We start from the raw sequence: 25,011 nt of genomic DNA, 5'->3' as shown, positions 1-25,011 counted from the left end.
CCCCCGCCTTATCCTGCATTCTCATTGCGTCCTTATCATTTCTAAGTAATCTGTATATGCTTGGTGCTCTTTTATAAATCATTTTTGTGTCTTTATATCTACATAACTCTTCTATCACTCCTTCCATTTTTCTGTCGTACGTGAACTTGCTGATCCGATCCTCTCTATTAAATCCTCTGTGTCTATGCTGTTTGTAACTCTTAATTAACCCTCCTATTACGTTCTCTTTATAACCTAACTGTTTCGCCACTTTTTTAATTCTGTCAATCTCCTTAATTTGATCTCGTACATCTGTGCAATATACGTACGCCCTTTTAATAAGCGCTTTAAACGCTGCCATCTTATATTTGAACGGATCATTAGACCACGCCGGTATATATAGGGGCGCAAGCGTGGGTTTTAAATATACTGAAGTTTGTATATCTCCTCTTCTAAATTTTATATTTATGTCCAGAAAATGGAGCTGCGTATGGCTTTTTTGTTCCATTTTTAGCTGTAACCCATGCGGATTGTCATTCATAGCAATTAAAAAATCTCCAATCTTTCGTTCATCCTTCCAAATTATCAATACGTCATCCACATATCTCTTGTACATTACAATGTACTCCTCAAATGATCTTAGGATATCTTTTTCTAGTTGACGTACTACTAACTCGCATAGGAGTCCCGACATGGGACTTCCCATCGGGACACCTTTCTTTTGCTTGTATGTCACCCCATCAAATCCAAAAAATGATTGATAGCACATCAAATCCGCAAGTCCATTCAAGTCCTCAACATGCGCCGCCAACCCTGGATTATGCTCTATCAAAAATTCAGTAAGGCCGTTATTATTTAAACCGTTAAAATTTGTAAAGATTCGAAAAGTTTTAAGTGTCGCGAGCATTCGAAAGCTTTATATTCGAATTTGGAAATGTAATAAATTTTTTCCTGAAGATGACCTATAAAAATTAGGTTGAAAACGTTAGAAAATAAAGGAATCAGCAAGCTCAGCAAGTAATTAGGTGTTTGTGTATTATTATATACAAGCTTATATATATTAGATTCAGCATGAAATGAAATAATAGTTGAAAGGGTTAATATTTTGATTACTTAACTGCTAAATTATTCATGTGACTTTCTTGCTGGCACTTCAATCTCAACTGTAAAACTTTATATTTCTGTATTTATTTTTTATTTAAATAATAATTAGTCAATATTTAGTGCAAGATATGACTAGTAGTTATTGCTAAATCTATTAAATTTCAAAGATATATTAAGATATGTAATTACATTAATTTGTTTTTTGTCAAAAGGATTCATTTCTATTTATTTTTGGAGGATCTCTTTGGTATGTGGAATGATTGATGCCATTTTATTTTTTTACTAATAGAATTATTCACTATACTTTCTTTTTTCTTTTTTTTTTGAACAAAAGAAATAGAATTACATTAAGTAAAAACAAAATAATTTATCTTTAAAATTTTGAAGAGTCTAATTTCCAATTTTTTTTTACTTTTTGGTATGTATTAATATTTCTTGTTTTTCAAAAATGTTAATTTTTCAGAAATATAGAGTAAACAACACCTTTTTAACATTTTTTTTTCTAGCAAAAGTCCACTTTATTCCAACAAACATTTTTGATCCCTTTCAGAGGTCTGCTTCAGATTTTAAACTTATATAATTCGTTGGTTCAAACTGAGAGTTCAAGCAAAGCAATGTTTTTACACCTTTTTTATATTTTTTACAGCTTTATAGAAATAGGAGTGTTGCTGAGAAAACTGTTAAAATGTTGTTTACTCTAAACTAGTTCTAGCTCTGAAGGAATATTACTTGTGCTTATAAAATTTAATAGAATATTGTATTTTAATTTATTTGCATTCTTCAAAATTTTGACATTTGTGTAAAATTCCATTATGATATGATTTTATTCATATAATTTCATTTAAATAGAAAAACTTAATATAAAGTAAAGTTTTAAAGGGATTAAAATTTTACAGATATATTGTATTTAATTACCATTTCATTCATTTACATAATTCAAAATTTTAATTTTACTCTGGTTAAATTTCTGCAATCCAATATTATTATATAATGTAGCAAGTCATTGGTAAAAAATTTTTATGAACAAATTTTGTAGTTTTAATTTGTACTTTGATGGTAATAATTCACATCAAGTCATGGTTTTGTTTGAATTTGTGGTGATGATTAATTATTATATATTTCTCTCATTTTTAATGACAATATATCAGAAATAAGCTATTGAAATAATTATTGACTGTAGAAAATTTCATACAAATGTAAAAAGAAAATAATATTAAGAATGATTTAATTAGAAAACTTAAGAGTGTTTAGCACTATGAAAATTTCATCATAGTTGTACAATACTTTCAAATATTAATATTTTTGTTATTTGATCTTATTTTTAATTATTTAAATGTCAGACAAAAAATTATATAGACAAAAAGCAAATTCTTGGCATTTAGAAGAGTGAATAAATTTTAGATAGATCACTATCACTAATTTTGTCTGAAAAGATGTTTTTACTTATATGAAAATTTAATTTTCAAGATAAAACTTACTTAAGCTGCATGAAATATTTTATCTTTAGTTAAGCATCATGAGCAGATGGATATATTATATTCTATTATAGTTTTTAATTTTAAATAATATAAATAAATAAATGTTAATATGGATTGGATAAAATATTATGTAGTTAAATTTATAACTAGAAATTTTGATAGATACAAAGCAATTTGTGCTGCAAATATGATTATAATTTTAACTTTATTCAAGCTGAATCTGTTCTTTATTAATAATGGTTAGAACATTTGACCTTGAATTTATCTTGTGGTTTTATATTCATTAAATGAGTGTCATAAAATTTATTTTTAGTTTCTAAGAAAATTTTTAATCAGTTAAAATTTACATAAGAATAAATTTAGTTAAATATTTTAATTTTATTTCATTGTTACACTGAAATAAAATTGGATATTGTATACTACAATAATTGCCTGATTATAATTTATTTGTTACATTAATAACTTTTTTGAATACAGAATAAACTTTATTATAATTTCTAAAAGTCATGTTTTATGAATAGTTTTCAAATTGTTAAATACAAGATGCTTCAGGAAGATAATTTTTGGCACAAAGAGAAATTCTTAGATGATAAAATCTATTTTGTTAGTGTAGGTGTTTTATTAAGAATACAATGGATGACAGCTTCCAATTATACTTTACAAAAGTCAGTATTTTTATTAGCTTTTCTTCATTTCATTAGGAACAGGTTTCTTAAAATTCATAATTATTTACCTTTTTGTAGAAGGCAAGAGAATCTTCACTTGTTCCCAACAGAGGCTGAGTCTCATACATGCCAGATGCTAAGTATATTCTGTCCAATAGACATTTGGACATCTGTTAGAGGTTTATGTATATATATAAGCCTTTTATTTGGTATTATATTCCTAGGCTGAAATGTTGTTGCCAGTCTAATGCTGTTCCTATAAATTGTTAGGATATACAAAAAATACAGTAGACCCACTTACTGTAATCATTTTAGGACTCACCTAAATTGATAACAATAATTGACTGATAAGAATCTTCTCTTACTTTACATAATGTTTAGAGGGAAATCTGGTTTCACTGATTCCTAACATTTAAACTGTTTTAATGTGTCCTTTTTAATAACTATTCACTACTTAAATAAGTGGATTTAATTATAAATAATAAAACAGTACTAGTAATATCCAGCAATTTACTAAATAAGAACAAGAACAAATGTTTTGAACAATTTTTAAATTGCCATCTTCAGGTTAAAATAGCAGTCAAAAATATATATGAAAATTTGAACATCACTTTAAACAAAATGGAATAATTATTTTCTTGGTAGAAAGTGCATATGTCATTGTTGACATCTGCACTTTCCACCAATGAAATTAAAGGTAAAGACTTAAAATTATAGGTGTATTTTAAAGATGGACCTCCATGCCCTAGAGAGTGTCTCAGCATCTCTAATTTATTGTGGTATTCAGAAAAGTAGATTTGTAAATTTCTAGTTTCTTCAGATGTTTCATATTTGTTCTGTTCCTAATTGAGTGTATTAGACTTGCTTCATTGAGAAGTACTTGTACATCATTTCCAGTTGCAAATGTTGCTAATGCTGTGATCAGCAGGTTTTTTTGGATAGAATAATGGTGCTCCTTTTTACACATGTTAAGAGATTGAGCCATTTCTCTGATATAGACCAATTTCTTGTTGTCTGTTGTCTATAATGAGGATAGAATTTTGCCTGTTAATAAGGACTTTGGCATTTTGTAATAAAGAGAAGAGAGTCCTTTTTAAAATGTAAAACTTGCAGGGTTATTAATTAATAATTTATCCAGTATTCATATAAAAACATCTCAAAGCCTGATGATTATATTAAAGCCAAACAACTACAGGACCAAATTGGGCCACACTACCACTATTAACAGTTATCAGATTCTGAGTAATTTTGCACTAGAGCTAAGTGCCAAGCACCATCTCCTATTAAATTTAACAATTATAATTAAACTAGTAGCCCGGGATATTCCCTAGTGGGTGTTCTAGCAGCAATAGTGTCATTACGTGGTATAAATAATAAATTCATATTACAAATAAAAATAATAATATACTGAATTTCTCATGGCGTACCCTACCAAAACACAGTCAAAAACGCAAAAAATTACATCTAAAATAGTACAGTAGAAGCTGAGTTCTTCAGGGTAATCCTTAACCCTCTCCCTCATGGGAGGAATTTTAAAAATCCCTTCTTAATGTACATTCTCATGGCATACTCTACTAAAATGCAGTCAAAAATGCAAAAAACTGAATTTATTGTTAATTTAAATAATAGCTAGGGGTACCGCTAGTGACCGTTTTTTGCCTTCCAAGACGGAGACTGCCCGGTTTTTCAGTTTTATATAGTAGATTAATATTTATTAAACAATCTGTAAAACTCCTGAAAGAAAAGAATAGGCCTGGAGTGGACTCAAATTCACAACTATTGCCCATCAAGCAGATGCATTGCCAGTTACGCTACATGGAACTCTGATCCTTTACGTCCAGATGTAAAAGATTGATATTAAACTGACCTTTTTGCACATTTCCAACACTTCCGATATAAATGAAAAGAAAACATTTTTGGCCTCTTTCAGGGGCCATTATTGGCTTTTTTATTGAAAAATATTTAGTCACTTTTGAAAGACGTTCTGGTACAAGTTCCATTTAAATTAACTAACTGTCTGTTTTTTTCAATTATGTCATTACCTAATGTCATTAATGTCCAAACATTTAATTTATTGTGAGGTATTAAATTTGTTATCACAGAAAAATTCTGAAAACATTTGTTTCTTGTTTATATCAGAGTGCTGGAAACATTCAATAAGCTCAGTTTAATATCAATTTTTTAAAAAAAAGTTTCAGCTTTAAAGAGTAAGTTTTTATCTTTCAGACACATTTAATTTATATAACCATACTAGTTATTCACAGTGCTGGCTGGGGATGACTCAGCACCTAGTCTATAATAGAAGCAAAGGATTGGACAGAAGTCTGGGTATCGTAACTGACAATGCATTCACACATTGGGTGGCAGTTGTTGTTTCAAGTTCTGCTCTGGGCTAATTCTTTTCTTTCAGAATTTTCTAGATTGTTTGATAAATATTAATTTAATTATAAATTTAATAGGATATGGCAGCTGGTGCATACTTATAGTTTCAAATTACTTGGAATTTGATAATTGTTAGTAGCAGTAGTGTGGCCCAATTTGGTTCAGTAGTTGTTTGGCTTCATCCAATATTGTTACCAGTACCAATCCAATAACAATATCCAATACTGTCAATTAAATTATTGCATTGTGAACTAATAATTTTAAAATAATTTGAAGCACTGGCTAAGACTAATAACTTATAATATGTTATCAGTCACATGTTGTGACTACTAGCATGAAAAGAAAGTAATAAAAGGGCCTATTTACTCGATGATGATGATGATAAAATTTTGATTACAATAAGTGAATTTTTTTGTAATGTATTATAACTTGTGTTTTGGGATCTTCTGATTTTGATAACATTAATCAATTTATAACATTATCTAATGATTACAATAAGCAGAGTCTATTCTAATCGTATTGAATTGTTTAAAGAAAGACAGAAAATGTATCAAGCATTCACATTGTAAGGAAAACTTTTTTACATTTTCTTGCTGAAAATTTAAACTTTCAGATATCTTCTTGGTTCGTTTACTTTCTCGGATTTCATCTTCCTCCACATTTGTTCTAATTATACTGAACAGTTAAAAATGTGTGTTCTGGAATTTCCTTTTATTGTCAACATATCAATGGAATTGTCATTTGTATTCTGTATTTTTGTACTATGCGATATTTTTGATAATATGTTATTTTTAAAATGTTAGTGCATTGGGAAAAACTAATCTTGCTGTTTTAAAACTGAATTGGACTTAAGCCAGGAATATCTGCATGCATATAGTGTAAATGCAAATAGAAAGAGAAAGCATAAAAATTTGATGTTTCATGGATTGAATTTGGAACCAAGTAAGGTGGTAAGAAAATTAGAAGGTTTGAATTTAATGGATGATGAAATAGGAACGGTAATGGACTTTGAAAGTCTGTAATCTTCTATAAAATTGGAATCAAGCTTCTATGCAATTATTGAGTTTATGATTCAACACAAACCAGAGTTATCTGCTTATCCAAATGAAATGAATGAGTTAGCCACTTTAGTTTGCTATCAATCATTTTTTAAAATTCAATTGCAAGTTGTATAAACAAAAGAAAGAGGTCTCAATGGGAAGTCCTATTTCAGGACTTTTATGCAAACTTGTTCTAAGTAATCTCAAAAAAGATATCCTCAGATTTTTCACAGAAGACATCTTACTCTATAAAAGATATGTAGGTGATGTATTCATAATGTGGAGAAATAACTGGAGGACTCAGGAATTTTTGAATGTGGTTAACAACACTAGGCACAGTTTAAACCTAAAACTAGGACAACAGAACACTAGTTGTCTACACTTCCTAGGCATTAACATCCAGTTTAAGAATGGAGGTAATTATACTGATGTATATATAAGACCAATTTATGCTCCTCTGTACATCCCATTATGGTCTAATGACCCTTACAAGTGTAAACCTTCTGCATTCAGAGAACTGGTTAGAAGAGCCTTTTTGTATTGTTTCAATATTGAACATAAATGTACTCAGCAAAAATATATACTCCAGTAACCACCACCTTATAAGTTGCCGAGGGAATTTTTAATTAAGAAAACTAACGTTTTCAATATATTCCATAGATCATTTTCAGGTTTAAACTGACAAACAAAAAATAATTCCATAGAACAGAACACAACATATTTAAATATGTTAGTTTTCTTAATTAAAAACTCCCTCGGCAACTTATAAGGTGGTGGTTACTGGAGTATTGTTTCAATATACAGGACCACTTAAGAGAAATTAATAAATTAAAGAAATTTCTACAACTTTAGGGTATAGAACATCATCTGTAGAAGGGCTCATCAGGAGTTATGAAGAAAACAGAGATAAGTCTCCAAAAAACATTGAATACAATCAATAAATTTACATACAACAGATGGTTGGGAGGCACTATAAATGAGCTTACAACTCACAAAAACTTGAGAATAGTTTACAAAAGAGCTCCTAATATTTACAGCTTACTGAGAAATAATAAAGACATACTAAAGAAGAACAGGCTGGAGTATACAAAATACCTTATGAAAATCAACAGTTAGGGATCCAACAAGAATATGTTGGAGTTACAAAAAGAAACCTTATGGTGTGACTGAAGGAACACAAGTAGTGTTGAAAAAGGCCATCGTAATACAACTTTAGTGGCAGTGTCCCAGGTGAAAGGCTCTGTTATAAAGTGGTATGAAGCAGACATCATTAAAAAGATATGTTCTCCAACCATTGCTATGGATATGGAAAAAACAGAGATTTAGAAGAGCAAGATCAAAGAGCAGTGCCTGAATGCAAGAGATGCAAATGTAGGCTTACCATAATATTTTTTTTCTCAAACTGGGACAATTTTGAAAAAATACTCACAACAGAAAATAAAACCTACTAGGATAAATACCTGTGATTAAAAAGGCTAAATAAAGAAGTTGTTAACAAAAAAACAACAATGAGTTAAAAACAATTTTTAATAACAACTGAAAATACCTTATTATTAAGAAGTTATTAATATTTATTTAAAAATTCTATGTTATTTTTAATGGCATTGAAATTTAATGCAATTTAAATCAGTATCTTTAAAATATGCCAATATATTTGAGGAAGTTTCTTCTGCTGCTACTAGGCTTGCCTTATGTTTTGCACATATTCAAGCGATTTTAATGTCTGAATGCCCACCACGAGTTACTGAAAATTCTGAAAAGCACTGTTCACATTTCACTTTGTCAATACGATCACAAACTTTTTTCAAAAACAGATAATTTTTTTTTAATTGATCAGTAAACACATGGTTTCTTTTTGGCATTTTGGAGATTAAATTAATTTAATGCACAGTACAAAATAGTCGTAAATGCCGACTAGCAATTTGAACTTGACTAAGATAGGACATGCGGAACAGTGATGTGCCAGTGTAAGTTTCAGTGTTGCAACTCTAATTGAAACAAAATATCTAAAAAATGAAATAAAAAACATCCGGATCTCATAGGCTACATACTATTATAAATTCTGTGAAAAAATATCTAGATGAAAAAATAAAACATCTAAATTTATTAGCCCATATGCTATAGATTTTGGATGAAAACATCTAGACAGTATTAAAAGTACTTAGATCTGGACACAGAATATTTAGATTGGCAACAGTGAGTGTAATGGGATATTTTAGTTGCCAAATTGCTGTTTTACCCAAGGCTGCACATTACTTCTTGTATAAGCAAAAATAAACTTAAAAACTCGCGCCAAGGTTTTATAGCTTCTGGAAGAAAATTCACTGAATTCGGCATTAATAAAGTTTCTTTAGCATTAGCACAAGCACTTTCGACAAGTTTATAATCATTGTTGTCAGGTGAAATGAACGATTTTAACGAAACAAACATGCAGAATCGTTAAAATCGTTCATTTCACCTGATGATGATTATAAATGTGTCGAAAGTGCTTGTGCTAATGCCGAACTCGGTGAGTTTTCTTCCAGAAGCTATTTCTTGTATATTTGGCACTTTTAAAATTTTACAAATAACTGGGACAAAATGACAAACTAGCTGGGACTCAGGGACCACATCATCGAAGCGAGACATCTGGTAAGCCTATGCAAACACATTACCTTCAGCTTGGAAATACATCATTGAAAAAAGATTTGGACATAACTCCTAAATTATGTCCCTCTATAATTATATTTGGCTTATGTATTATACTGTCATAGTTTTTTATATATCTTTCTTATTCACATATTTATTTGTATTTTGTTAACTTTGTATATTTTTAAGTTCATTTTTATTTCTTGTTAACCTTATATTTTTCATAAGTTATTTAATTAATTTGTTCCAATTTAAATTTGTATTTAGAATTTTTCAAAGGTTAAAATTTAAATGGAATGTTCTATTTGTGGAACAATTTCTAAAAACAGGTTTTTAAGAAACCTTATGATGACCTATAGGAGTAGGCTGAAAACATTGGTTATTAAAAATATTCTTTTAGTAAATGCATAGGTGTGGTTGTAAATTTGTAGTGAGCTGCCTTTGCCTTCCAAATATGATTTTGCAGATATGGTAGATCTCAAGTGTCACTACAGTTCATTCACTACAAGTGTCCCTTTATTCTTCTTCTATATCTTTCTCACTTTGTAGAGTTGCTGTTTTTGAGTTTCCTCCACTGTATTTGATTTACATCCATAGCTTTCCTTAATTACTTTTCCTTCATGGATACATGTCCATCCACCTCATCCTTGATTTTTTTTTTTTTTTTTTTTTTCACTTTTCTCTGATTTTCATGATGTGACTTGCCTTTCAAGATGACTTTCATTCCTATTCATATCCATGTCAATTATTATTTTTTCATGTATTTTGTTGGCAATATAAATTACTTTAACTGTATCTCAAATGTACTTGCTTTTTTCATTTGATCAGCTTTTGTTATTTCACACATTCATCTAAGCATCATTTCTGCTACTTTCATTATGTTAGTCTTCTTTACTGTTAAGGTCTGTGTATCATGAATTATGCTGGTTGAACAATTATTATGTACACTTTCTCCTCCAACTTGATTTGTATCTTTCTATCAAATAACACTCCAGATGTTATCTTCTAATTTTTGCATCTAGTTTGGATTCAGCCATTTACTTCTCTTTCCACATATCCACTATTGAGCCATGGTATCTGAAGCTGTGCACTCTTTTGATTCTGTCTCCTTCTGGAGTTAGGTTCTGATTGTTTTTCTTTCTTGTTATTTTTGCATTGACTTCCTTCAATCTAGTTTTCTAGTCACATTGTATAATGGGTATTCAATAAATAATCAGCCAATGAGTGCAGTTCTAAGCAGAAAATTTGCATGTGAATGCACAGTGCACCAAAGTGACACCCCCATATAAGGCAAACATCCGTAGCCTCAGTCATTTGTCCAAGTGATTCTGTTGGACAATGGAAGCTTCCAAAGAAAGTTTCTGTGGAGTAATCAGGTTCCTTGTTGCGGACTCACTGCAATTCATCGGCGAATGCATCAGGTGTATGGTCCATACACTCTAAGCCTTGCCCAGGTGAATGTGTGGGCCAAAAATTTTTGGGAAGGACATTTAAACGTGAAGGATGACCAATGACTGGAACATTCACAGTATGTAGTCACACCGTAGAATGTGCAATGGTGGAAGACTTGATGCTAGTGAACAGATGGATAACAGTCTGTGACATTGCAGCTGCAGCAGACCTGAGTATTGGTACTGTGCACAGAGTTGTGCACAAAACTTTGCATTTTAGGAAGGTTTGTGCATAGTGGGTGCCACATTCACTCACTAAAGAACAGAGCAGCAACCAGATGAGCTTGTCATTGGAGCATCTGATGTGTTTTGCTTCACATGGTAATGGTTTTCTTCATTGCATTGTGATGGGAGATGAGACATGGTGTTCCATTACAATCTGGAGCCAAAGCATGCCAGCATCCAATGGAAACACCCATATTCACCTTTACCCAAAAAGAGCAAGAGTGTGTGACCATCGACAGAGAAGTTGATGCTTGCTCTAATTTTTTTTCATTTAAACAAAAAAACTAAATTAAATTTAAAATGCCGGAGTCAGATTTGACACATTTTTCCTGACTTCAACTCCTCTGGCAAGAAATTCCTCCCCACTCTGACTCCACAGCCTGGTCACAATGGGATAAGTGCCTTAACATTCAGGGCAATTATTGTTGAAATAAATTGTTTCTATTTCATGCTGTTGTGTTTGGCTGGTTATTTATTGAACACCTCTTATATGATCTTTACTTTCTTATGAGGCCTACTACTTCTCTTCCTGTGATGCTGCTATCACTGAGGGTTCTTTTCTTTATTTAAAGCTTTTTATTAACTTACTCTGTCCATCTGTTTGTCCAGGTAAAAAGTGTCAATTCATCTACTTTCCAATTTTTGATCTAGTTGAAACTTTGCAAACGTGTATTGCCAATGACAGCATATTTTTAATAGTTTGCAAACATTTTTAACAATTAGCAAAAAATTTGTAAATAAAATCTGATAACAGATGGTGCTACAACACGTGACCATTATTTTCCGTCCTACACGTGGGAACAAAAGTGAAGACAAAGAATCACATGGTCCTTCTGTTACAACAAATCAGGATCTGAAGTCCATAGTAACATCCATAACTTTAGTAGGAAGTGGCAAAAGGTAAAGATATTAATATGGTTATCCCTCCAAATAGCTAAAGTACACCATTAATCTTTAAGAAAATATAAAAAATATATCTAAAAGATATTAATCTTCACTAACAATTAACCTTATCAGCAATTTTGCAAGCTATAGAAGCAGTTAAGTTCAATGTAGCAATCTATCATCAAAGTACTTGAGAGGACTAATCACTCAGTACATCAAATTTAAATGACAAAGCTTTTTTTGAATCGAAACCAATCTTAGAGAACAATATACATAAAATTAAATGCTAAACTAAGAAGAATTTTTTGACTTTTCCAGTTCAGTGTTAACAGTAGAAAATAAAAAAAAATATATGAAAACACATTTTAAAGTAATGCTTTTTATTCAGATAAATGTACTAAAAACTAAAAGAAAAAATTTCTTTAGCTTTCACAGTTTTTTTTGGTATTTTATGACCAAAAATAAAAGCATGGGAGTGCTTCTGTTTAGAAATATTCTATGATCAAAAATACTGTGAAAACTGAAGAAAATATATTTTTTACCTTTTAGTACATTTATCTGAATAAAACGCATTACTTTAAAATGTTTTTTATATATATATTTCGTTCGTTTTTGGTATTCGTTTAACTGACGAAGGCTGATTAACGCAGCCGAAAACGTTTTTAAGCTAATAAAAACTTCCTACTGGATACTTTAAAGGTGTAGTACGTTTGTTTATATATTTTTTATTGTTCTTATTATCTTGCTTCTTTAGTTTCACTCATTCTTTATGATGGGAAAGTGCTTGCCCCTTTCTCAGTCTTCTGACATCAAATCCATATGTTGTCTGTGGGGTTAAAATTCTTTTGAAATTTAAAGAATTTTTGGAACAAGTTTCACTGCTTGATACTCTTCCTTACATCAACCTTCATAATATTTGGACTTGAGACTGACATATATATATGTCAGTCTCAAGTTTATTTTCCAGTTCTGTGTTACAGTGATGTATGTAGAAACAGGTTTTTTTTTTTAATAAATGTTGAAATTTTTTTCTTTTTTTTAATACATGGAAATTGAAGTATTGAGTTTTAATTGTTTTTATAAGATGTTCTGTGTTCCAGGGGACACTTTGAACTGTTCTTATAAATTATTTTGTTTAATTTTGTAACAAATGAAATGTTTAAATTAAATTTTCATTGAAGAACTCTTGCTTTCTTCTTAACTTTTTTACTGTAAAATAAGTGGATACTGAAAAACCTTAAACTTGATAAGGTTCTGTTTGCATTTGTTACAATAGGGCCAACTTGGACAACATTTAGTTAGTTCAATTCTTTGACAGAAGCGTAAAAAGAAATACCAAAGTACATTAATAGGTTGACAACTCTAGTGTTAGTATTGTGGCAGGAATTTGAAAAGTACTGTTTTTGGCAGACCAAATCTCAAAAACGAAGCAAATTTAAATAATGTTTTCTAGATGATTTTAAGTTTACTTTTAACTTCAGAATCTATATCTCTAAAATATTGGCACTGTTTTGTTACACCCATATTAATATATATATAATATATAATAAGTATGCCTACTGTAATTTCAGGATCCAAGGTGGTATATAAGTTTACCCATGATAATGTATAACCTTCAGAATTTCATAACTGATTTTGTGACTGGTATTTAAAATTGGCATATAATCCAGCCCAGCCCATCATATAACCTGAACCTCCTTTCAAATTATCTTTGAAACACAGATAAACATGGGTTATTCACCTGAAATTATGCTAACTGATACATTGTAACTTTTAATGAAGAGTTGCCAGGTTTATAATTTTTATGATTATCTTTTCTTTGACATATAACTGAAATGAGTAATGTAAATAAAAGATAGTGATCCATGGCTTGAGTTGGGGGATCTTTTATCATGATGATAAATATTGAATGTAATGCTGGTCATTCACATTATTCTCAAGTTTGTAGTTTATATTCATTATTCTCGTTACAAGTTAAAAATAAAATAATTGAAATAGATACTGTAAATTTTGTTCTGGATTAAGTTTATAATTTAAATTTCATAACAATTAGCTCTTTAAAATTAATTATGATGTATCTCGTAGTAAACTAAACAACAAAAATCTTTAAAAAATGGGAAATTTAGGAATTTACAACAAATATGTACTATTTGAAAGAATTAATAAGCATTTATTTGATATCTTAAATTGATATAAATCAGAACTATTTGATTCATTTATAGTCAAGGTAAATATAAAAAAGAATGTCATGGAACTAAAAAACATTTACACAAGAACATCAGATGATAATTGCCGGAAAATTAAATTAAGAGAGTTAGAAACTAAATTTTTACTTAACGACTATCCCAAATTGAAATTAAACGCATGGCAAAAACAATATTGGAAACACAGATATAACACGAAATACAAATCAGACAAAATATATAAGCCCTTCCCATATATAAAAAACATCTTTGAAAACTGTAACAAAATCCTTAAAAAAGACAACATCAGTTTGGCACCATCTTTGACCAACAAAATATCCAACTCTATCCATAATAATGTTAATAAACAATGCAACAACAAAACAAACATCCTTAAAAGTGTTGGAACAGTTTACAGACTAGAATGCAACTGTCATAACTTGAAAATTTACATTGGTGAAACTGGCCGAATATTAGAAACTAGAATTAAAGAACATGAAGCTGCTATCCGCCTTAAACATAACACTTCCCCATGGTACACCCACACAATAGAAAATAATTGTCAAATTAATAAAAACAATATCAAAATTTTACATTCTGAGAAAGATCCATACAAATGGAAATTTAAAGAACACATTGAAATTAGAAAACACTCTAAAGAGCATCTTATTAATAATTCTGATGGTATGACAATAAACCCCCAATGGTACAAATTAATAGAGGACACCTCCATACGCTAAACATCGTTTAAAGCACACCCCAATGTTCGGAATGCCAAGAATGTATTGGATAACATTACAGCACTTGTCAGTAAACTGTAACATGGTCAAGACCAGATAAACGCCTGCCTTTTTAGTTTTTACTCATCTTCACCTTCATTAGGAACAATGCACTTTCACTGCAAATGTAAGTTTTTATATAAATCATCTAAATTGAATAACTGTATATATTTTTTATCAAATTGTATTAAATCACAAAAAAAATTTTTATGTTATGGAGAATGTAATACACCTTCATGTTAAAAAATAGAAAAATATTTTTAAAAATGTACCAACATATGATATGTAAGTTTTATATTGTTGTATTCCAATTTACGTGATGTTTAATATTGTCGGAAACCTTACCATATTTGGTATTCTTTGACAGCACTGAAGAGGGGTTGGGAGATAAACCAACTCGAAATGCATTTGATTAAATAAATGAAAATTTCCTAACCATTGCTGTATGATCGTCTACCAGAATCATTTTTTGGATTACAAGGATGGTACACACAGAACATCTTTTGTATTAATTTATTTTTATGATTTTTCTATGATGTAATTTTTACTTTTTACAAATTGAAACAAAATTTACAAAAGGTATGCCAGATTCTATTTGTGTTGACATGACAAATTGAAATATAATAAATCATCCAGATTTTCAAACATTTGTGATATCTACTCTGTCAAATTTAACTCTGTTACTAACAGAATTAATAATAATTGATGAAAAATTGGCAATAATTAATTTTCCATATTCTCATTTATGATTACATTCAGTCAATGCAAAAAGAAAAAAATTGTCATTTTTATTTTAAAGTTATAATTTGTAATTGTATATTTTCAACTTTGGGATAGCTTGTAATCTCACCTAACTTTAATTCTTAATAACTTTTTAATTTTGTTTTTAATGTATATGTTGTAAATGATTTAAAACTATGTTGTTAAACTGTGAAGAAAGAACAAGTGAAGTTAATAATTATGATTCTGTTAAATGTGAAAAGACTTTGAAAGTGTGTTATATTTTCATTCAAAAACAAATGTAATTGAGATGGGATGAAGATAGTTTATTTTATTTAGATATTCGGTTTAATGAAAATCATACAGAAGCATTTAGATATTTTTTAGAATGCTTAACTAGTGAAGAATTAATTCAATGATATTTTTTCATGTACAGTAAAACTTATTAAATTGAAGTTCATGGGATGATAAAATCCCAGATTAGAGTTTTGAGTTAGAAAATTTGAGAAAATCAATATTAAACTCTAAGGCCATAAATTTTCTGTTATTGAGCGGTTACTCAAGAATCTGGAATGATTACAAAATTGTATACAGTTTATGGTGCTTTTGAGTATGTTGTCAAGACACCTCTTTGTGTCCCAATCAGAATATTAGTAACATACTATATCAGTAAAAGGATGCCGATGCAAGATTGTGATGACATAGTGTGATGTTCGGCACATCATAGTGGTTGTTTTCTTAATTATCTATATTTGTACAGAATATAAGAGAAAATGAAGATCATAAACCTATCAAAGCATGGAAGGTGCATAGGTTAAAGTTAAAAATACTGACAATTTCAACTTAATGAGACAGTATTATATGGAAAACAATATACTGTGGCTAGAACTTGTAAACAGCTTGAGTTTAGTGCAGTTTGATTTAGTGAGGTTTTACTAAAAAGAAAATTTGAAAATTTCTGTTCAGATTTAGTTTTCAACAGTGAAACTTATGTTATTAAAGTTTATTCCAAGAACTTTTTGACTTTTTGTATAATATCAGATAATGCCAGCAAGGGCGTCGCCAGCCAATGGGCCAGGGGGGGGCAAGATGATATAAATTAATAGAGGATATGAATTGTATGTAGGTAAAATAAAAACGATTCATAAATTTTAAGAAGCTTAAGAAGATTATTTTAATTAAAACATAATCTTCTTGGGTTTTTTTGTGCGAGAATTATAAATCGGGCAATAAATGACTTAGTATTTAAATAATTTTTTTCGCATGTCTAGGGAGAGGCAACTGCCCCTCTGCCCCCTCTCTGGCGACGCCCTTGAATGCCAGTCAGCAGAATATAGAAATAAATCATTTCCCATTAAAAATAAATGTAACTAAACAACATATATCAAAAGTCTAAGCAATATAAAACAGGTAGTCTTTATAGTGAATTGCATGCTGATATTAGGCTGTTAAGTATTTTGAAATTAATTCTCACATCTTGATATACATTTGAAGCATTAAATAAAAAGTCTAGTATTGCATATTAAACTTTTAGTTTAATGCTTGAAATGTCATATTTTGAGTTTGTCATTTTAATAAACAGTTATGTTTATATTAAAATTTAGTTACAATCTTAATGTAAATTGTTATTAATCTCATCATAATTATTATAAGCATATGTTACCAAAACTATTACTAATACTTTTAATTATGTAATTTTTATTTATTTATAATAGAATTTTTCATTATTCCAGTTCCAAAACTCCATTGAAGCATAATTTTCTTATTAATTTTGAATCTATAATAGAATAAAATTTTCATATAATTTTGAATCCTATGTTAAGTTTTAAATGGAAAATTCATAATATTACAAGATTAATTATTCTTACATAATATATACTTACACATTTATCTCTAGTATAAATTCACTATTGGCAGATTTAGTAATGCTGCTATACATATAAGGATTTAACCATTATATCATATAATACCATTGCCAAATCTGCCATACTGGTTATATGATATAATGGTTTAACTCCTATATCATATAATCAGTATGGTTATATCTAAATTAATTAATAGCTCTGGAAGTGACAGTTGGACAGAGGTCTGGATTGTATAACTGGCATTGTATTTGCACAGTAAGCAGGAGAAAATGGATTTGAGTTCTACTGTAGGCCAATCTTCTCTTTCAGAATATTCTAAATTTATGAAATACTTCTAATGCTGGAATTCTAATGCATGTTAACTAACATGCAAAAACCATATACACTATTCTAGCAGGACAGTTTTTAATTTACACACAACTTTATCCTGCTGGAAAAGAGAGTGGTTTTTGCATGTTATTCTAAATTTAAATTTAAAATTAAATTTATTTCTTCTAATTATTAAATGTATCATGAGATGGTGGCTTAACGATTTACCTTTAGCCAAATTATTTTATATCTAATTATTAAATTAGCTTTAACATAATTGCCCAATAAATAATCCAGCAAATCATTTGACAATGCTGTTATGTGATTATGCAGTTTTGATATGTGAAGCCATATATGGCGTGAATATTACAATAAATTTGGAAATGGAATAGAAATTTTTCATTTTTGAGAAATTAATATGTTTTAATACAGAAAAGGTATTTTTATCTTCATCTACTTCCTCACATTCATTTCTTGGATAAAACAGTTTAACCCTTCCTTATATGTGGATTTTAGTTGACCAATTACAGATGGAAAACAGTTATTTATAACACTATTTTGCTCCTAACTCAAGCTGTGGAAAATGTCATCATAGTGACCAAAAACTGGCTTAAACATATGAATGTGGTATTTGCTACAGTGTAATCCTGGTGAAAGAATAATTATGTTTAAGAAACTGAATGCTAGGATGAGTAGGTGACCACTTGATAAGTAGATGATCACTATCTTACCTTCATCACCAGCAGTGTTTTTTTGTGTTTACTTATGTACATTTGATGTGAAATGTTAAATATAATCTATATGTTCATTTTAGTATTATCTCATTTTACATTCATGTTAGGTGTCATCTCACAATATCAGTATTCTGTAGAATGGTTTTAACAAGTTAACAAAATCTCATTACAAAAGTTTACAGAATTTTCCTTTAGGAGATTGTACTTATAATCAACATATTTTTTATCAAAAATACATGAACTATGTAAATTAGTGATTTCTCAGTCACAAATATAATTTCAATATTGTGTTATAAAATATTAAGAAGTATTTTTACAAATATATTTTGTTTCTATGAATGTTTATTTTTGCATCATCACCACTGAAAATAGGTAAAAGTTCTTGGAGCCTTTATTTAAGACAATGAATGATTAAATACTTGATTATTTGATCTCAGTTAAAATTAAATTTTGTTTTTCAGCATTTAGATTATTATTATTATATATGTATATATATTTTTTAAAATGTTAAGCCATATTTTGGATATATAAACAGCATTCTTGATTATTTCACTTATACATTTGTGAAGTTTATTGTCATACTGTATACTGAATAACAGAAAAAAATCTACCAATTGATAGTTTGCTTTGAATTATAAATATAAAATTAGTATCACTTTAAATATGAAATTTTGAATTATCTTACTGCACTCTTAGAACACCTGAAGAAGAACTCCCAGCAGTTCAAAAAATGTTTGTGGTGATGAACATCCTTTAATTTTTTATTTTTTTATATCTCACCAGTTATAGGTTCTAAGAGTGCAGTATTTTACAAATCCCAGTGTTCTCCAGTGCAGTTTATTGAATTATCTTATTCAAATAATTGAAAGAATTTGCACATGGAATTATTTTTATATTTATTTAACAATAGATATTGATCAAGATTAAGTATGAGACAATAGATCTTTAGTAGGCACATTTCTTAGTCATGTTACTCTTAGCAAATGTCAGATTAAAACAGTCAAGCAAAAATCTTTAACTTTCTTACTGTTACATGAACTAAAAAAGATATCTAAATTTATCTATTATACCAAAATAAGATAAGAAACTTTGAAATTGAATCCTGTTATAATGTTTATATAACAAACAAACCTAAAAGTTTATTTGTTGTTTTATTTTTCTTTTACTTCCTTAAATGTAAGTCTACCAGGGATGTATAAAATACTGAAATGATTTTAGCAAAAATTTTATAGATATTTATTATAAAAAAATAATTATTGTAAGCAATAAGATCTATAACATTGATTATACTAAGTTTCCTTGAAACAGAAGGAAAAACTTCAACAAATAAAGTTATGTTTTTAGTGTTAACTACATCAGATTTTATCAACAAATATTGAGGAATTACAGTAGAGATAAAAATATTACTAAGTAAGGAATTGAGAGTATGAAAAGCAAAATACACATATAGAAAACTAAAGCTGTTCTTCTATTTATCAATAAGTCAGAAATATTGTCTACTAGCTGTTACCCGTGACTTGCCTGTGTAAATTTTTTAAGCAAACACCATTTATATTCAGTATTTCAACAACCATAGTAATTGTTATATAACACCTACCACTAAGAATGATGAGAATTGCTGAGAATCAAACTGTTTTCAGTTTGATCAATTTTTTGGAACGTTTACAATTGCTCTATAATCGAACCAATAGGCAATAACAAATTCAAATTTAAAACGGTTCGAACATTTGGTTAAAAAATCAAAATATACAAAAATATTTATAACAATGTCTGAAATGTTATCAATTTAATATACCTAAGTACTCAATGAAGACTAAACTTAGTTGAAAACAAAAAAATTGCATCTGAAATAGTACAGTACAAGCCGTTCTTCAGGTTAAGCCTTAATCCTCTCCCTCCTACCCCGTGGGGGAAATTTCGAAAAATTCCTTCTTAATGTGCGTTTTCATGACGTACCCTAACGGTGTATCAAATTTCACCTCTTTAGATTCAGCGGTCTGCTCTGGGCAATGATGAATCAATCACCCAGTCAGTTAGTCGGTCTGGACAAGTAATTTTATATATTTAGATAATACGGTGGAATTTTGTACAATAAAGATAAAAATGACTGGAGGTTAGAAAACTTAAATCATAAAACTAGCTTGAAAATGTGTCTTTTTTTTCTTTAATTTATTTTTTTGGTAAGATTTTATGTTTGTAATGATTAAAATACAGTGCACTCTTGATAATCATAATCTATTTTGTTCAGGATTAATCTGAAGCCAAACAGCTAACCATTACTTTGTTCATTTTTCCATTAAAAGCTTTAGCCAAAAACAAATTTTAGATTAAATTTTAAGAACATATCAAACTTGTCTGTATTGTTTTGACTTTTTCTTTATATATATTTATAATCTCTCTAATCCAAACAATCTAATACAATAATTAGTTATTTTTGCAGTTAATAAAACTATGAAATCAAATATATAATTAGAGGAATGGCCCCCTAGATATATAATTTATTAATTTTGCAATTACTGTTTAAGAAAAAAAAATTCAAAGCTCAACAACAAATTATCATTGATTAATACTTATGATGTAAAACCTGCTTAAATATTAATATATATGCATTCATGTATTTGCAGAATAATTTGCAGAGAGAATTATATAGTATGCAATAGATTTAAGATGAAATATAATGATAGTTTTTCTGTCATTATACTTTTTCAAGACTAACAATATTGTTAGTGAATTATGACAAAGATGATATTTTAATAGGTTACTACATATCATATACATATCATTTACTATTATAATTATACAAATATATTTTAAAAGTGAGTAAACATAAATTACATTGTATTTTAATAAATGTAGTTTATCACCACCATTTGAATTATATAAAAGTTATTTTTTAATTTTAAATTGCAATTTTGTTGACATTCACTCTATACATAGAAGTAATAACAAAGTCAAATTCTTGTAGATTGAATAACATCTAATGCATAGTTCAATATACTCAAGCTTTCAATTGCAGTGAATGTGTTTAATGTCAGTTGAGTTCATTACTGATCTTTGAAATGTAGTAAAGTATCTTTAGAAGTAAAAATTCATTTGAAATGTTCAAGAATAGTTTTTTTGATTGTTATTCTATCTGTTGAATTTCTAAAAAATCATAAAAAGGGGTGTTATTAGAATACTTTAATACATTCCTTACATATTTTGATTCTGGAAAAAGGTTTTTTTAATTACTATTAATACAGCTCAAAAGATAATTGCTAATTCTGTAATCAGGTAATTATAATATAGTTAAATGTCAAAACTTCACAAATATATTTAGGAAGTCTAATAATACTGTTTATTGATAGTATTTTTGGAATTTTATGATTTGTTTGAAGAAATTTAAAAAAAAGTTAAATATAATGTCATTGGAGTAACAATTATTGTTTGATTTTAATAATTTATTAAATTGAACTTATTAAAATTATTGTTTCATTTATAATTGTGTTGTTTGTTTTATTTCAGGTATCAAATGCAAGATAAATTATGGCTCTTGATTAATGGCAAGTGTACAGCTCAAAATCTTCTATGTACGTAATTACAATTTAAATGGCTAACTAAATATTTACTATAAAATATAACTTGCAGATATAGTTATGTAAATGAATATATCTTTTAGGTGTAACTATGTAAAATAAACTATTTATATGTGTAATTTTAATTCTTACTGAATAAATACTAGTCAAATTATGTCGTCAGGACTTGCTCTAGAAGGGTATAAAGCATTAAAGATGCCAAAGTAATCTAGATATTTGTAAATTTCATATTAAAATATAGTTGTTCTTTATAGTGGTACAATTAAATTTATTCTAATTATTTTTGTGGTACTACTGTTTTCACAGACAAAGTATATAATTTTATGTATTTTGACTGTATGTTTGTTCATATTGATCACATTCAACTGTCCTTACTTGATATTTGCAAGTAGTGACAGTTGAATGTGATCAAGAATTAGGATGTTCTGAATGAATGAGTGAAATGAGACAATTGGACAATAACTGTCCCAAATCTACATGTTACAAAAAAAATTGACTGTTTAGCAGATGATATTTATAGACTATTTTATTAATTGGCATTATACATAGTCTGCTTAGTTTTAATAAGAAGACAATACCATGGAAAACAGTAGTAGTTTTTTGATTTTCTTTAGATAACATACTTTTTCTCAAAGTTGGTTTTAACTGGTTATTCAGTTAAAACTATATTTTTTCATTTTATTTATATATGTTTTATCATTACTTGGGTTAAAGAGAAGTATTGTTTTGCTCTCAGCAGCCAAGATTTGTAAGGAAATTTGCAGTAGCAGTCAGCTGACATGCAGATTGACCATTCAAAATTTTTTCTTAGGGAGAACACTGGCAGTATCTTGCTTGAAATTCATGATGTTTTTGTTTTAATAAAAACATATTTTTCTTAATAATTATTATTATAATTGTTTTGCCTTTTTTTTATTAAAAAAATTAATTGTTTATACACTCTCAAAATTATAAGGCTTTACACCAGGCCTGGCCAACCCAAATTGTTTCGCAGGCCACTTTGATCACACACAACATTACGGTGGGCCACAATTTAGGAAAACATGCTTTTAAAAAAGTAAAACGAATACAAAATGAATAAGATTTTATTGTTATACGAAGAGTTCGTACTCACACTTGCACATTATAACAATGACACATGCAAATTTTCATTTATTTAATTGTTTTGGTATACACATAACGGGGGGAAAAGTTTTAATAGATATATAATATCGCTTAGCGGGCCACACGGTTTAATGTGACAGGCCGCATGCGGGCCGTGGGTTGCCAGGCCTGCTTTACACACTATTAAATTTTATATTAATAAATTATATGTTATTTTTAAATAAAATATAATTTAAGCACTAAAACTTGATACTTTTGAAATGTCAAATTTTAAAATAAAAATGCATAAAATAGTTTTTAATATGATGGCAAAAACTTTTTCAAATTATTTGTATACTACATGTTAAATATTTTCACTAACAAGCTTATCTTTTAAAGTCATCATGTTTAAAATGACTAAATGTTTAATAAAATAATCTATTTGAAAATTACTTTTTCATTACTTCAGTACATTAGAATAACTTGTTTTAAACAAAAAATTGCAATTATTAATTATTGTTTTTTTTTAATGTTTTTGAGTATTTTTTAGTTTTATGATTTCTGATAAAAAAAATATATTACAAAGAAATATAAAATACTGATAGTTTTTTAATCAGTGTATTATAAAATTTAATCTACAGAACTTGTATGTTGTGTAATATGCCTTAATTTTATAAATTTAACATGTTTTAAAAATAATTAGTAATTCCTTTTCACTTTTGACTGGAACATTTAGTGACAAAATGAACAAAATTGGTTCAGATTAGCAGAATGCACTGTATTTAATGTCAAAATTTATCTGACATTAAATACAATTCAATTTGATAAATTTTTATTTTATCGAACTATTCTGATTTAATTTGTATTATAAATTTTTGTTTTTAACTATTAGGAACATTTTTTCTCATCTAATTCAAAAATTAAGAAAAATATTGTAATTGTGAATAATAATAATAATAATAATACTGTATTTTCATACATTGAGCAGCAAGCCAATTTAAATGAGTACAATCAGAAATTACCTATCTTGCCTCTGGTGCCTCAGGAGTTACTTGATATATGGTTTCAGTTATTCTGAATTATTTTTCTGGCCAACCTGCTGACAAATTTTGCCAGAAGCATGTGTAATATATATATATATATATATATATATATAATATATTTATTTATTTATTTATTTATTTATTTACCAGAACACACACTCAAAATATAAACATACATCTTCTTTCCAATAGATCAATTAACACCTCTATGTGAATATATCTAAAATTGTTTTAACACTTGTATGAAAATATTTTAAAAGATATTCACGTATATCAACTTTAGATATGTTTAAAGAAATGTATTCACATAAACCTGTGTTTTTGTTTTAAAAAAACAAGTGCATAAAAACAGGAACAGAGTTCAACACAATAATAATAGCTCCCAACACTTTTCCAGTACTGTTTTAGTTACTGGACAAACATTTTTGGCTCATTTGATAAGCCTGCATCAGGTGATTAAATTAACTGAAGTTTATATCATTCTCAAACTTTGTGAGTGTATGCATATACATGCTAGACATGCTATGCTATCTTTTAAATTTCTAAAAGTTTGTGTAACATAAAATGAAACTTCTCCAGAAACTGGGCTATACTATATTGTACAAAAATTCACTACCTTTATATTTGCCCAGCTGATTTTTTAGAAAAAACAAACATTTTTGGTCTAAGATCATCTTCAGGTGAAAAAAAATTTTTAAACAGATGGAACTTGAAGCATTTCGATGTTCTAATATGTCAAATGCAGAAGAGCTCACATGTAAATTTGAATTTAAAATATTTTAGAATTGACCAATATGATGTGTCCAAGTGTAAAAGTTCTAAAATTGTTTTTCATAATGACATATCAAAGAGGGCCTTCCATTCTTATGTAATGCTCCTCTCC

General features: G+C 28.4%; 1 protein-coding gene across 1 annotated transcript in view; it reads left to right on the top strand.

Annotated features, from left to right (window-relative positions):
• LOC136979374 (histone acetyltransferase KAT6B-like) overlaps positions 1–25,011 on the top strand; it is a 139,350-nt gene that overhangs the window by 8,484 nt on the left and 105,855 nt on the right. Inside the window, 1 exon segment of the mRNA XM_067275317.1 lies at positions 21,932–21,996. The gene's annotated coding sequence lies outside the window, so the exon portion shown is untranslated.

This window comes from Centruroides vittatus, unplaced genomic scaffold (assembly GCF_030686945.1).
Source record: "Centruroides vittatus isolate TY-2023 unplaced genomic scaffold, ASM3068694v2 contig_620, whole genome shotgun sequence".
Taxonomy (NCBI): domain Eukaryota; kingdom Metazoa; phylum Arthropoda; class Arachnida; order Scorpiones; family Buthidae; genus Centruroides; species Centruroides vittatus.
This window is presented reverse-complemented; position numbering and strand designations above follow the sequence as displayed.